General features: G+C 36.8%; 1 protein-coding gene across 2 annotated transcripts in view; it reads right to left on the bottom strand.

Moving 5' to 3' along the window:
* The window catches only part of ATRNL1 (attractin like 1), a 431,352-nt gene that overhangs the window by 52,402 nt on the left and 363,222 nt on the right, over positions 1-15,728 (bottom strand). The gene's annotated exons all lie outside the window — the stretch shown is intronic.

Here is a 15,728-nt window from a genome sequence, read left to right as displayed (position 1 = left end):
ATGGAAAGGATTCATTCAAGGCAGGACCTTCTTGATTCTTATTGCATATGCAAAATATAGGTGCAGTGCTATTCTATTTATATATGCTTATAAAGTTTCTGAAAATGTTGCCTGTGTGATAATCACCTTGCTTTATCTTCTATAAAGCTATGATAGCAGTGGTGTTGATGGCAGGGGGTTTGTGCCATTACCAAACTTCATTAACTATATAGATAATTAAATTTGCAGCTAGCATTCAACAAAATGGTTGCTACCATATTGTTTTTGATTTACGAAGGACAGTAGGAGCTGAGAAAATAAAGCAAAGCAGACCACAAAGGCATAGAATAATGTTTTTTTTAAGATTAAAATTTACAATGTATCCACATTTTCATATTTCCAAGCTTTGTGCTCACTCAGAGATAGGCATTTCACTTCTGAGAGTTTAAACATTTAGTCAAGCACTAATGATATTTCTAAAAACATTAGGTCAAAATCAGCATAAGCATTTCTTTCTTTTTCTGTTTGTAAATTTTCTAAATGTCTCTCATGTTCCAAGGAAAAATAGGAGTTCAACATTTTGATTCAAAATTCAAAGCCAGAAAACTTTCTATTTACATAAAAAAATGCAATGTATACATAAATGTCAACTGATTCCAGTATTCTAAGAAAAAATGATAGTTTAGTCAAGTTAAATACACTGCAAAGTACTCGATATAAGGAAAACAAAGGCACTTTCATCATGTAAAGCAATAAGCATTTTCTATTTTTCTACCTCGAAGAAAAATTTATTAATGCTCAGTGAAAAATAGATAAATATACTTTTTTTTTTACTTCATGGTCATATCTAAAAGGCATTTCTGTAGATTCTTTTAAAGATACACATTAAAGAACCTGGGTAAGCAATGACATCTAATTTAAAAATGCCATGCAATAGAGAATGACAACTTACATTCACCAAAACCTTTACCAAATGATAAAATAGAAAACTAAAACCCCAAATACTCCAGCTGGTGTTACTAATGCAAGCAATGGAGCATTTAAGTCAATATTCCTGACTTGTCACAACAGCAAATCAAACAACTATTTGAAAACAAAATGAAATTTTCATTGTACAATGTAATTCAGAACACTTAATGCAGACACACAACTGAAAGGAAAAAATTCACTGCTATGACTTTTAATTTGGTGATTACTTTCTTATAAATCCACATGATGATATTTTCTTTTGCTGTGTAATATAAACCCTTTGATCAACAGGCCCATCCTTCTCTGTTTGAAGTTTATACTAATGCTCTTCAAAACACAATTGGAGGAAATGATTTCTGATAAATAGTCTTTCAAAGGACTTCATCCAAAAATAAAATACAGTGAGAATTTTGTACTTTTGTTTTTTTATAAAAAAAATATGACTGCAGAAGAAAGATGTCTTATCTTAACCTCACATCATTCAGGGTCCTTAGCAAAATAACACAGTAGCATAGAGCAAATGATAATAATTTAGATAGCCTAAGGTTTGTCAGTTGTTTAAAGATAAATACATAAACATGAATCAAAGTTATTTCACAGGGATATAACATGTTCTCTGAAATGTGCCATTTATCATGCATTTTCCACGGGTTTTTTGGAGGAGATAAGGTACAAGTTTGTTTGCCCAAAGCAGTAAGCTACCATGATTTACTTGCTAGAATTATCTTTTTTTCTCTTCCCCTTGTACAGAAAGAGACTTACATTTTTGGCAAAACCTCAAATGACAATCACAGATTAATAAAACTTTATCAGTGGAGGACATAATAAACAAACACTTCTCTGATAAACTTTTACTCCTATATTCCCTTTTTTTCACACACTATGACAGAAAGAGGTGTTTAAGCTGGAAAGGTGAAAAAGAAAGTGGCAGAAAACTATGAAGGAATAAAAGGATCAAAGAGCATATATTGTTACTATTGATAGGGAAAAAAAAAAGAGTAACCAAGAGGATATAGAAAGAATAAATAAGTGGAGAGGGTAGGGATTAAATCAGGCAATAAAAAAAATAGATAAAGTTTTATCCACAATTTAAGTGTGTATTCATGCATTTATACACAGAAAATAAGTATCAGGAGTCATTTCCACAGGTTCCTAGATTTTTATTAGAGAAAAGCTTCTACATTCTCCCAATATTTCCTGAAAGTCCTAAAAAGCCAAAGTTCATCTGCCTGATGAGTTTATGAAGTAATACCAATCTTTGGAAGATTCTTTTGGATCTGTTTCAGTAAGAAGTAGATTTGGGCCAAATTATTTATTTTCCTTTACAGGACAGGTGACAATATTACCATTGGTGGCAGAAAAACATACAGCAGTGTATGCCATATTCATGCTTTATAAAAGAAAGCATCAAAAGAGGTGAGTAGATTTATTTAAGTATTGAAAAACCCTGCAAATCTTGCATTATTCTATTTGTCTGTTTGGGAATAAAAAGCTGATCAGCTTTAGGAGTGCAGACCAAGGAGAAGCTGGGAAGGGGATTTTGTGGGTGGGATGGGCAGCAGAGAGCAGTAGGATTTTAATGGTGCTATGTGAACTTGTCCAGTATCCAATCTCAAATTCTAAGTGATCTCAAAAGTGGCAAACAGTGACACGAGAGAGGAAAAACCTGAAGAAGTGAAAAAAGAGCAGGAGAACAACGACTCAGGGAATGTTCATGGAGTTGCTCTAAGTGTTCAGCATCTCCTTGCGCAAAATGCACTGAAACTTCAGCACTGATTTGAACCTATGAAAATATATAATATTGTGAATATGGGAAGATGAAAAGTATGAAGAGTTTTGGTTCTGTCTGCATTCCAAGAAGTGGTGCCTCTTTGAAGTGCTATAAAACTTTTGATTTTCAGAACTAAGTAATATTCCTCTATATATTTTCTTCAGCAATCTAAGTTAGGTGCATCCAATTTTTAAAAGTGCATTATTATACCATAAGACAAATACTTCATGTAAGACTAAATGGCTCTAAACTCATGCCAAAAAAGCAATTAGAAAATTGAATCAAGGAATTAAGGATTAATGTGAGCATGTTACACCTGTCAGAAGCAATAAGTATTTTGACAAGAACAGAATAAAGTTTGACAGTGTGCACAAATACAGATCTGATATATAAATCAAGCATTAAAATGCAAATAGCTATGCATTAATCACTGTAATGTTTCCTAACTAAAATGGTCTTAGTAGTACTTACAAGAATTCATTATAAATAAAACTTCAGTTCTTCTTAAAAAACAGCTTGAATGATACTTCTTATTGTATTAATTAATTATGTCAATTTAAACATAGTTTTTAATCATATTATTAAAACAGCATTAATCTGGTGAATTCCACACAAACTAAGCTAGATACCTCAGCAAATAAACAATCAAATCTGTTGTTGCAACAGGATTAGGACCAGACTCAGGGTGTAAACAGCCGCTTTTCTGGATTTTTAATGTGCAAAATTTCAGAGGAGGGGAAAATGAAAAAAAAAACTCAAACAAACAAACAACTGTGTCCTCTGAAGAGGTAAGAGATGCGAAAAGGAGGAAACATAAAATTCAGACTGTTATATTACAAGTATGCACATCTTCATTTGCTCTCAGCTTCTGGTGCTTTTCTTAAATTCTTTGGTTTTTTTCTGAGTTACATGATTTATTGGGGATACACAAGTCTCAGATTCGAAAAAGCACTTGAGTACCCAGGTTGGATTTTGGTCAAATTAAGTTGCCTACATGCAAATTTAAAAGCCTCAAGAACCTATTAGTCTTATTATTAGTATTAGAAATCTCCCAAGATTTGAAAGTTGTCTCTACCTGCCAGGCACATTTTGGTCTTTTCAATACCTGCTCAGGATTCACTGATATTCCTGCAGCTGCCCTGGATGCAGAGCTTGATCAAGATAGCTGTTCCCAAAACATCCTTATTAAATTAGGTTTTTACATTGCATTGTGGCCACTTTCTTTTAAGCCACAGTTGAAAGAAAATATTAACTCTGCTTTTCATGGTTAGAGGATGAACCCTGGTTTCACTGTTCTGCTTTTACTGAATGCATCTTTTAGGTGAAATTCTCTGAACTATCGTTGAAGATGAAGCGTCAAATGCTGTGATTGTTTTGACTATTTTCAGTGCAGTAAAGGCAGACTACTCAGCAGTGCTAAGAAAGAAAATTCACCCTCTCAAAATCACAGAATTCCACTGATGTCATTTGGTTGGGGCTTTTTTGGACATTTTCCTGAAAAAACTCCAGTTGTCCCTTGTGCAGCTAACCTTCCAGAAGGAGATGGCAGACTCCCACCTGTAGACAACTTCCATCCTTCCTCCACCTGATTGTTTCCATGGTCATTTACCAAGAGAATCAAACCCAGCAGTAATGCCAGAGGAAAGAAGCAGCACTGTCTGCTCCTCCCAGCAAAATCCCACCACTTCCACAGCACCTGCTGCTGCCCCAAGGAGAACCTGACACTTCCCAAGTGCTGGAGCCAAGGCAAAGCCAGGAACAGAGCCTGCCATCAGCACTGCTGCTCCTGTAGCCTGTCAGTGCTACACCACACTTCTATTCTAATGTTGGGTCAACTAATGAACTAATGCTCATTAACATACTTTCGAGTATGAGCTTCCCACCCACCCACACGTTTTGACAATTTTCTCCACAGATTTATTCAATGAGTAATGAGCTTTAATGATAGTGCAACAAAAAAAAAAAAAAAAAAAAAAAAAAAAAAAAGTTTCACAAAACATAAAACATCATTTGAGTGAGGGAGAAATATACTTCAGGAAACACAGAGACAGAATAAATAAACAAGGCTGGTGTCCTGAACACTTCTTGTGGCTGGCAGAGGAAACACCAGTTCTTCATATGACTCCAGGGTTTTACAGAAATTCTGAGCACTTACTGAAGACTTTCATTTAATACATCACATAAAGGTCCTCTCTTGCAATTAGTAAGTGGAAATTTTCACCTCATTTAAACCTAGTGTCCTCAGCACTTTGAGGTTCTGCACTGCACCTTCTTTTGCCTGAGGTTTTCTAAGTGATTTCTAGTTTTGGCTAATGAGGTCCCACTAACCTATGGGAGGTACATAACCACATTACCAACAGCAGCAAAAGCTGGCGAACTTTTTGTTGTATCTCATAATTCTTCCTACCTAATCTGGAAGAGACTTCAGGCAACCACCTTGCTTCTGTGACAGTGACTGAGTTATCAGCTTCACCAATTCACTGGGAGGACTCTATCAACTCTACTAGCCCTTCAGAATGAACAAGTTTTACCTGAAAACTTCTAGCATGTCTAATAAAGCTTTATTGATAATTAAATGCAACCCAACCAAAATTACACTAACATTTCTCATTACTTTTTAAACAGCAAATAATCTTTCCATTGTAATTCTGCCCCACTGTTTTTTCAGAACACAAAATCATTAATTTCCTTGTTTCAAAATAGAAATGGAAATCTCAGACTATACTGGAACATTATTTTCCATAAGAAAAGCAGTAGAAATGAACAATAAATAGAATACATTATGATTACCAAGCTGTTATTATGTCCCCAGTGCACAAGCTGCATTGTTATCCTTCAATTTATTGTCTTGCTTCTCTATCTCAGCTCTAACAATGATGGACTGCATTCTTTCATGCAGTCTTTTCTGAGTAGAATATGGTTGTTACTTCTGTACTGATCTGAAATTTATATATTAAAGTGTTTATGCTCAGAAAAGTCATATTTTTATTATAACAACTATGTTTATTTGCAACAAAGTTACTCTCAGTTAATCTAGTAAAGGACTTCATTTCAAAATCTTATACTATGTCATGTGGCATTTCATTAGCAAGAGAGTTATGAATTGACATTCTGATTAAAACTGATTTATTAAGACCAAGCTACTGCAGATACGTTTATTTTCAATGGGATTTCCAGAAAGAACTTCTTATCAGGTTTGCTATTCAGCTTTTGTCCTACTTCCTAGAGGTTGCTTTTCCTGAACTGTGACATCAATGTGCACCATCCTGGAATTTTCTTGATTTTCACAAGAGCATTGCTTGCATTTCTTTATCTATGTGCCCATGTATGCAGTTCCCTGTGTCTTCCTACTGTCAAATAAACTTGGTTTTACTTTACTATTACACTTTGCCCATTAATGAGGGTAATTCCAGGTTAATATGGAAAATATTGAACATAATTTAGAGTGGATGGTGTGTGTAGTAGTTGGACTGGATTACTGCCAGAGATATCCCCTAGAGCTTCCAGAATATTCCCCTATTAAGCTCTATGAGTCTAATTAAAGGCTGGCAGTGACAGTGTCCAGTTGTGAAAAGAAATTTATCTCGGCAGCATCCAGGTAGATCCTGTTGGGAAAAGCACCTGAGACTCTGTGTCTGTGGCATATACCAGGAATCATGTATCCCCAGGTACCTTCCTGTAAATTCTTCTGACTGCCATCCTGTAAGTCAAAGTGGTGCTGTGCAGTGAAGTGATGCTAATGGGCATTTGTTTCCCAGATGGGCATATCTGCTGGATCTCCAAGGATTAGAAATGAGAAGTAGAGAATTCTATTATTCCTTTATAATTCAGCCTTAAAGACTCATCTATGGAAACTCATTTCCCTGGAGAGGCATAACTGACAGTCCATCACTGTTTGAGCTTGGGCTGATCACTTAAGAGCAAAGAGTCACTCCCATATGTCACAATGGGTTAATCTTACCCTAAACTGCCTGGAGAAGAGGACATGGTCCCCTCAGAGCCACTACTAACTTTCAAGGGTTGGGAAAAGTAAAGTACAAGGCACAATTTAAACTCTGTCTCCCTTGCAGGCTGACAGTGTGGCTGTGGTAATGTGGCTATGTGTGAGCACATACAGGATGGTTTCACTGGGAACAAGCAAACTGAACCAGCTGCAGGCTTTGGAAATGTCCACCAGGAGCCCAGAAAGGCTGTCCTTTGCTCAGGGAGGGGATCACAAAGTTTCAATCTGTCATTGTGACAATGAAACTCAGACAAAAGGCAGAAGTTCTGACTAACAGTTACCTTTTGTGACTGCAGAGACCTTATTCCTGTAGCTCTGCAGCACCCCAGAGTCATAAAAGGTAAGGTTTGATCATCATTTAGGAGATCAATGCCAGACGTGAGGGTTAGGAAAGGTAAGTGTCCTAAAAGGATTATGCTGTATTTTGCATTTCTTGCAAAATTGGAAAGAAAATATACTACCCTGTATGTCATCCAAAATACAGTGTTAGTGAACTTTTCCTCAGCAATGCCTTTTCAAGTTCTACTTTAACCTCCTGGCCACATGCAGGATGCCTAGTGAATGATAAATTAAAACATTTCTACCTGGAATCGTAATAATAAAAAAGAGAGCTAAATCAAGACATTGTGAAAACTAGCTGTCAGCAGAAGGGATTAAAGTGCAAACTTGGCAGTATTCTAAATGCAGGAAAAAAATGTTAATGGCACCAGAATAACAAATTACTTTCTATCACGACAATTTACACAGATCACAGACTAGTGAATGTAGGGAGGACACGAACAAATGTCTGAAATCATGACATAGCTTTTCTTTTCATTGTCCTTGCCATGGCCCAAGGACAGCTGTAAAGTGTGTACACCAGAGCCAAAACCATTCTGAAACAAATGATCCCTATTTCAGATTTGAGAGTCCATAGAAGTTTTCATCCAGTGACTGCACGTGGACGCTGTGGAGCCGATCGTAGCTGCTCCAGCAGCAGGAAGAGCAACAAGAAATGAAAGATTTCTGTTCTCCAAGGAAAAGGAACGAGATGGCAGCAAAAGGGAGCCTGGCTTTGCTGTGTGATATGGTGGTAGCAGCAGCATGTGTTAAACTGCTTTGGCAGTGGTTGCTGCCAAAGCACAAACCAGACCTTGTCTAAGGTGTTGCAAGATGTGTCTCACTTTCCTCTCTTGAGGACCTCCATCACCTGCTCTGACCATTCACCAATATGAAAACATAATTGAGTAGTTTATCACTGAAATCTTATTAATTAATTCAAATCCTAAATATCAGCTGCTTAAATCAGCACAGCACTCGAGTAACAGCAGAACTATTTTGATTTACACCAGCTGCAAATCTGACACTATGTTATTAATTTATTAATACTGTCCTTGAAAAATCCTGCAAATAAACTCAAGCTCAAGTATTATCACTTAATGTAGCTTTCTAATATGATCCCCATCAAGATTGTTAGTACTCACTGTGCTCATATTCAGAATATCACTAAAAATGCACCCAAAAAATGGAAGCTACAGGATCTAATCTGACAAATAATTAGACACGTGAGAATTAGTGCTTGGAGAAACTTTGCATTAAAGCAAACACAATTACTTGCATGAATGAAACTATTTATTCTTGTTAATCAAGTTAGCTCAATATATCTGATGGAATACATTATTTTTTTTTAAAGAGACTGATTTTTTACTATTAAAGACCACTCCTTTAAAATATTACAAAACCTGTATAATTTTTACTAATTCAGTACAGATCTACAGTATAAAGTATTTGCTGAACCCCACTTAAATGGACAGTAAGTGAGTCTTTCTTGGGGGGTTTTGTGGGGAGTTTTTTGGGTGGCTTGTTTTTGTGGGGGTTTTTTTTTGGCTTTTTTGTTTGTTTGTAGTTTTTTTCTTACCATATTCCAAGCTTGCTTATGCTCTTGGGCATTGCTAACTGAAAATCAGTGCTGTGGAAATATAGCCCAGCTCAACTCACCCTTCTGCTCCAGTCATATTTCCTATGGCACAACAGAACTTCTAATTATGTCATATATTTATTATTCTTTTCATTAAGGTGGTACTCAGTCACCACCAGCAAAAATCATGATTCACATTAAATTCTATAGTCCCAATCCTTAATGCATGAAAGTATTTCTTTTGCTTCAGAAAATGCCCTCACTTTAAATTTTACATTGCAAAACTTAGTAGCATTAATAATGATTTTAGAATCTGATCTTCAAAAGAAATACCATTTTCACAGCAGACTGACCACCTTTTTGAGTTTCCTTGAAAATTCACAGATTTGTGAACTTTTCATTGAAGTTTCCTTCAGAGCCCTGCATTCTGTTAAGATTTGTATTCTGCCCATACATTTTTCATATCTAACCAAATTATTTCTCTTCCCCTAAGTTTATGCATAAAGTTTAAATCACTGACAAGACTAAATCCGAGAAATGTTTGTCCTGTACATCAATCAACAGAACAGTATAACACATTTACTTTTGGTCTCTCTGTAAACTCTGATTTATTTTAGCATTGACTAAAGGATAAAGAGGCAGATAACACATGTTACCATTATTTTCTAATTCCCCTTCCCAACACCTTTCCCTGTCCTATGGAAATAAATGCTTTGTATCAAATGCCACTGGCTAACAATAAGCAGAAGGTGCAGGAACTTATTTCCTTCAGCAAGGGCTGAGATTTGAGAACAGTCACCAAGCAGATGTTATTTCTGAAGCTGAAACTATTCATGATGATCGTTACTATAGAAACCAAGCTTTGTAAAATATTCCAAACAAACACTTCTTTATTACCCTGGGCTGTAACTAAAGTGCTCTGCATTAGGGCTGCATCCAATGGGAAGTTTTCAACTGTGCACATTTTCTTTCTGGTTATTTGTTTTCAATAGTAACTACAAGACTGGGTTTCTGTAGGTCTAAGAAGGGACTGTATCACAGTACCAGCCATCCATAAAATGACACACACTGTACCCTTTCAGCACTAAACTCCTGTCTCTTCCATTTCCCCCCTCCTGTGGGCAGCCACTCAAATCAGCGTTTCCCTGTTCAACAGCAGCAAAAAACAGGAACCCACTGCTAATTCCTGTGGTTAGATCAGCAGCACAAAACCAGCAGTGGTTACTAAATGCCAGCCCCAGCCTCTTTAGCAATTAAGCCATTCTTCATTCTGAGTAGACTTTGTGAAGCCCGTGAGTCACCCAGAAGGCATCTCCCAGTGGCCTGTCCATAGGCAGGAATCTCAGACCTGCTGCTCTCTGTGTGAATTGTACTGGAAAAGTGAAAGTTTGGATCCCAGCTCCGGTGAGGACAGCGGGGCTCCAGCACTGCATGGTCCCAGTGCATCCCCAGGGAGGGGACAGGAGAGGGCACAGATGCCACTGCTGGGTGACCTGGAAGCCGGTGCCAGTGGGAGTCCCATACCTGTGCTTGGTGCTTTAACCACCTCCCCCCTTGCTACAATTCAGTTTCCATAGATGGGGAACAGGGCAAACTGCAAACACAGGTTAAGGAGTGGCAGCTGGCTTCTTGTAACATAGGGAAAGGAAAACTGTACTTAAGGCTAAGCAAATAAATGAGATGGAATTTTATTACAGAATAAATGTACCATGTGGACATGGTGAATATTCTTTGTCTGAGGCCTGTCTCCTCTTACAGAGAAGTCCTTATAAAGGATAAAATTATAATAATAGCTCAAAATATAGGTATGTTCAAGACAAGTATGGTCACAACTTCTGATTATTACAGTTAAAATTACAAACCCATTTTCATCCTCAATTTACTGCCATGTGCTCATAGTCTCCTTTAACTTATTATACTGTTTTTCTGTTCAAATAGGACAATTTTACCCAAAATTTCAGAAACTTCTCAGTTATCTTTGAGTTGTGTGACAATTACATTTTTCCCCTAATACCAGTTCCATCCAGAGCTTATAATTTAATTTAAAACTTGGCCTTGACTCAGGTAACATTAAGGATTCCTGCTTTTCATTATTGTAAAACAAATCTGTTTTAAAATACAGCGATGCAATCAGAGAAGAATTAGATTTCCATAAGAATATAGAGGAATATGGGACTGCATGTGCCACTGGCATCTATTATAACACACCAGAGCAGGACAGCATTAAGCAAAAGAGCACAACTAAAGAGCCAGCTAAAGAGTTTTAGTTGTGGTGACTTGTTCTCTTGCAATAGTGTGCTGAAGATAATAATAAAGTTAAAAATATTCATAAAATATTTTAAGCGTGAGAAATGTGTGGCATATGACACTCTGGGAAAAGGTCACAGACCAAGCAGGCATGTTTTGTGAAGACAGAGCTACAATTTGGAAGTGACTGTGTGGGACAGAATACAGAGAATGCAATAACATCGTGGCACACGTCCTGGTGGACCAAAGCCCAGGGAGGGAAGTGCTGCAGTTAAATGCTGTGGTTACAGGGAGGTTAAGGGTTCATAGAACACACAAGCTGTCTTTTCACTGGCAGCTCTCTATGGATATCCAGAACATCTTCAAAGATTTCGTGTCTGTGAAGTAGGCTGTGCTTTCTCCATGGAGGAGGAATTATGGATGGCTGGATCTAACGTGGCCAAATCCTCTGGGCAGGGGCACTCAAGGGATCACAACAGCCATGCAAGAACTCCAACTGCCCCCTACTCCCCAGCTTGAGTAAGCTCAATTTGACTTAAGGTGACCTTCCCCAACAATATGGAATTGTACATATGTGCAGGGAGGCTACCTACACAAAAATCCTGTCATTTCTTACTGTGCTATCAGAAATCTCTGGAATATGATGTTGGGAGAAAAAAAAATTAAGCATAATAAAAGCTACATCAAAGACCTTGAATGAAAAAACTTCTTGAAAACCTCCTCAGTCCCAGACAGAGCAATTTCTCATAATTTCCCAAATGCCTATTGAAATGGGTTGCACTAAAAGGTTCTAGAGCCATCAATATATTTAAGAATTTAATAGATGTCTTTTAGCTCTCTTTGATCATAAATTGCCAGAATGGTTTCTACTCTCTCCTGTTTCCTTGTCCCTGATTTTCTGCTGTGAAATTTCTGGATGACTTCCAGTTCTGATTGTTGTAAAGTCCTTGTTTTTGCAGAATCACCTAGTGTAGAAATTTGCAATTCCAAACACTATCTTTTTTGGTCTGTTTATCAGCTAACAGTCTTTGCTCAAGCAAACTTTGCCCTTCACATTCCAATTGGTTTTGTCCTTATTCAAACATCTATGAATTTACCATAAGTAATGTAATTTAAAATATAGATTTTTCTACATTTAAGAAAAAAATTGTCTTTGGCCAATCTTTAGTGATGAGAAGTATTGAACATATACATAATGACAGACTTAATTTGGATCATTAACATTTCACCAATTCAATCTTTCGAATACTGAGATTTATTTTTATATTTTCTTTATGTATTTAAAACATTTTTTTATGTTCACATGAAAGGCCTCTTTGTATAGTTATACTTTTTCTCCAGCTTGCCTGGTTTTGTTCATTAGAGTTTCCTAATTTTCTGTGAACTGCTGAGCAAGCTGAAGATTTTAATTGGATATATCACTTTATTTTTTCTTGTAAGAGCCTTCTTATTAAAGACTACTCATGTAGATGATATAGATGTTAATCAACTTGCATCTGTCCTTCTAAAAGATTCAGTTAGGTCCCTAATTAACCATCTGTAAACAAACCCTTGCTCAATAACAGGGCTCAGGCACTTCTTGTGAGGTAGGAAAAGCTGGTGAGGGCCTCCTGCTACCTCTCAGCTCTGCTGTAAATATTTGACTTCTCTCAGTATACAGAAAGTAATTGGAAAAAGACAAGTGACTCACAGTCTAGATTGCAGATCACTGGATTCTCTCTAATTGAGTCACTGTTATTATGAGAAAGCTTTAAAAATTGCAGGTGTCTGTTGCTCCCAGGAGGTGTCAGGTGCTTTAGCAGCACTAAGAGTTATGTATTCCAGAGCTGTAAGAAGCCAGGACAGAGAATAACGTACATTTCCTATGATGAAAGTTATGATAGCCAGTCTTTAAATATAAAATAACTTCTGCAGATTTTTAAATTTTTCCCTCCAGAAAGAAAGGCACATCATTCTGAGCATTTACCAAGATTCTGGTCTTCCAGAACACCAATGGTCACCAGAAAATTCTTTCATATTTTTGATTTTTTAAATCAATATTAGTCTCCTTTAAGACTGTTTTCAAAGCTCACATCTCCCTGGCTTTACACTGTAGCATTTGGTACACTCTGCAGTGATCACAGGAATTTCTCACCAGCTTCAAGAGGGTAACTAAGCACCCTAATAAATCTGGTCCCTCACAGCCTCCTAGGGAGCACATGGATACTTCATGTGCAATAAGAGTATCCTTTTTTCTTACAACATATTTGGCATTATACACCTAAAGCACTCTGTATCTATCCCATTCCCAGCATGCTGTTAAGGACCACATCTGCTCACAAAGACTTGATGCACACCCTGTAGCTCTTTTCTTATGGGATGCTCACAGCTGTGACAGAGACAGACACTGTTATTGTCCATGCTTAGAAGCAATTTCTAGTACAAAAGGAAACCATCTTCTCTGTTCTTACAAGCAGATAACTCACTGACGTGTGTCAGGAGGCATTATTCATTTTTACCACACAGAAGCACATCAAGGGTGCCACTCAATCACATGGAAGGGATTACAGCTACTCTGAGGCACTTCCAGTCCTGCCATCATATCTATTTCTCATCCTTCCCTCTTCTCCTCAGTACCTTACTGTAAATTACAGCTATTACCTGCATTGCTGTTAATCCACACCTAAAAAGATTTTGTGTGATGACCACAAATACTGGACCATTTGCACAAAACACATGGAAGTGACTGCTCTTCCACAGCATGTCCTGTGAGCAGGAAGCATGACAGAATACACATGATTTGGCACACATGACTTCAGAGGCAGGTATTCATGTCGATTTAGTACTAATATTTCAGTGGTACAGTTTTATGATTTCAGCAAGGGATCATTGTGACTCTTGTGTTCAAAGAACTTTATTTTATCTTTAATTCTCCGATTGATAGAACTGTTTTCTGAACAGCACTTGTATGTAATTAGGTCCCTATTATATTTTGTTTAGGAGCTGAGAGGGATCATTAGGAGTTGAAAAGAAAATAAAGACATAAAATGTACTTGCTAATCACCAAAGGTTGAAAACAAAAATTTATGAAGGGAGAAAGCAGAGGCACAAATCAGAGATCTAATCTTTTTCTGCAGTTCTGTTTCTCTCCGTGATCTCCCTCAAGATCCAGATTTGTTATAGCACATCCATTTCATATTGATTGCAACAGATTGTGTAACACAAGACATCTTGTCTTTGCAATTTTCCAGATTCTTCTGAAAGTAAACTCATCAAATCATCTAAAAACATGTTACCAGAGCTCTTCAATATTGCATCTATCACGTCTTTCCCTCCCATTACCATGTGCATGCAGATGATTAAATTAACACTCCCCTGTATCCCACACAGACCATCATCACAGCTGTTGTGTCAGATATAATCCATTGCACCTCTGTTCACCTGTTCCATATTTGCAGGACAAAAAAAACCCTCCTCTTTGGGAGACACAGGCTGATTCTAATATGTAAATATGTTTTGTATCAGTTTTTCCCAGCTCTAAATGTCAAGGCACTTCTCAGTTTTAAAGATCTGGAACCTACTTAAAAGCTCATGGTATATACATTTGGTATTTCACTTAGCATCAGTGAGCACTTTTGGGCCTCCTACCTAATGGTCCTAGGAGCTGGAAATTAAAATATTGGATAAATTAACTTGGCAGACTCACAACACTCCACTAAGATAAAGAATACTTGCTTTGGGTCTTAATATTTAGGCTGAAACAAATGTAGGAATTAACTTTATAATCTAAGAATACAAGAAGTAAACCCATACCACAGCCTCTAATTTCCTTTTTTTCATGCTGTTAAACATATACCATATGCATAATGTATGGCAATGTGATTTACAGAGCTTTTATTGATGATTGTTTGGTGTGATCTATAACTCATATATTGCTCATTTGTGAGTAATGCAAGTCCTCTCAAACTCTGCTCACACACATAGAAAAGATGAGAACATTCAATGAATATCACTTTAGGAAGGCCACAGAATTCCTGAATGTCACAGCTTATGCAAGTCCTGCTGAAGAAGACATAGAACTAACTGACATCACAAAATTACCAACTCTAAATGCATTATACATTTAAGAAAACGAAGGCAAATTCTTCCCCTCAGAAAAGTTTGGGTATTTTTTTTTTAATCTTTGAATATAAAGCCACTTTCTGTTAATTCAACTGCATAATCACAGAATGAGCCAGGTTGGAAGGGACCACAGGGAGGTCCTGCTCAAGCAGGGTCATCCCAGAGCACATGGCACAGGATTATGCTGAAAAACAGAACAGTAAAATTCTCAGATTTTATGATTTGCATAAAACATTCTGGGCTGCATTTGATAAATAAGAGGGATTTTACATAGCATGTATTTCTAGTTCCTTTGGTTTTGGTACCAAGGTTCTATAATTTCAAGTCCACACAAGCATCCAATGCCTTCACCATCAACACCTCTGCAGCTTTTAATGATGAGGGAAAGATTTTTTAAATGCTTAAATTTTTCTGTATTTTGAAGAATTAAGGCTAAAAGATTATATGATTTTTTTGCCTGTATTTGGAAGCTGCATCACAGAGCCCAAAAATCTGGGAGTAAGGGGTGCTCTTTCACTAGTCCATAATAAAAGCAGAACATAGAAATATGATGCAAAAGAAAATAGATGTAATTACCTATTACAAAAAAAAATATGTAAAAAAAATGAAGTTATGTCTTTAGAACTAAGGAAAATTAAATTTAAACCAACATTATTATACCATATTCTTGACAAAGAGCAAAATGATGGAATGTCACTTTTCTTTCAATGTCTATGTCAGCTTGAAATAAAGATAGCACTTTAATATAATTTACAAATACA

This window comes from Lonchura striata, chromosome 7 (genome assembly GCF_046129695.1).
Source record: "Lonchura striata isolate bLonStr1 chromosome 7, bLonStr1.mat, whole genome shotgun sequence".
NCBI classification, from domain to species: domain Eukaryota; kingdom Metazoa; phylum Chordata; class Aves; order Passeriformes; family Estrildidae; genus Lonchura; species Lonchura striata.
The sequence above is the reverse complement of the archived record's forward strand: the minus strand, read 5'-3'. Positions and strand labels throughout refer to the sequence as shown.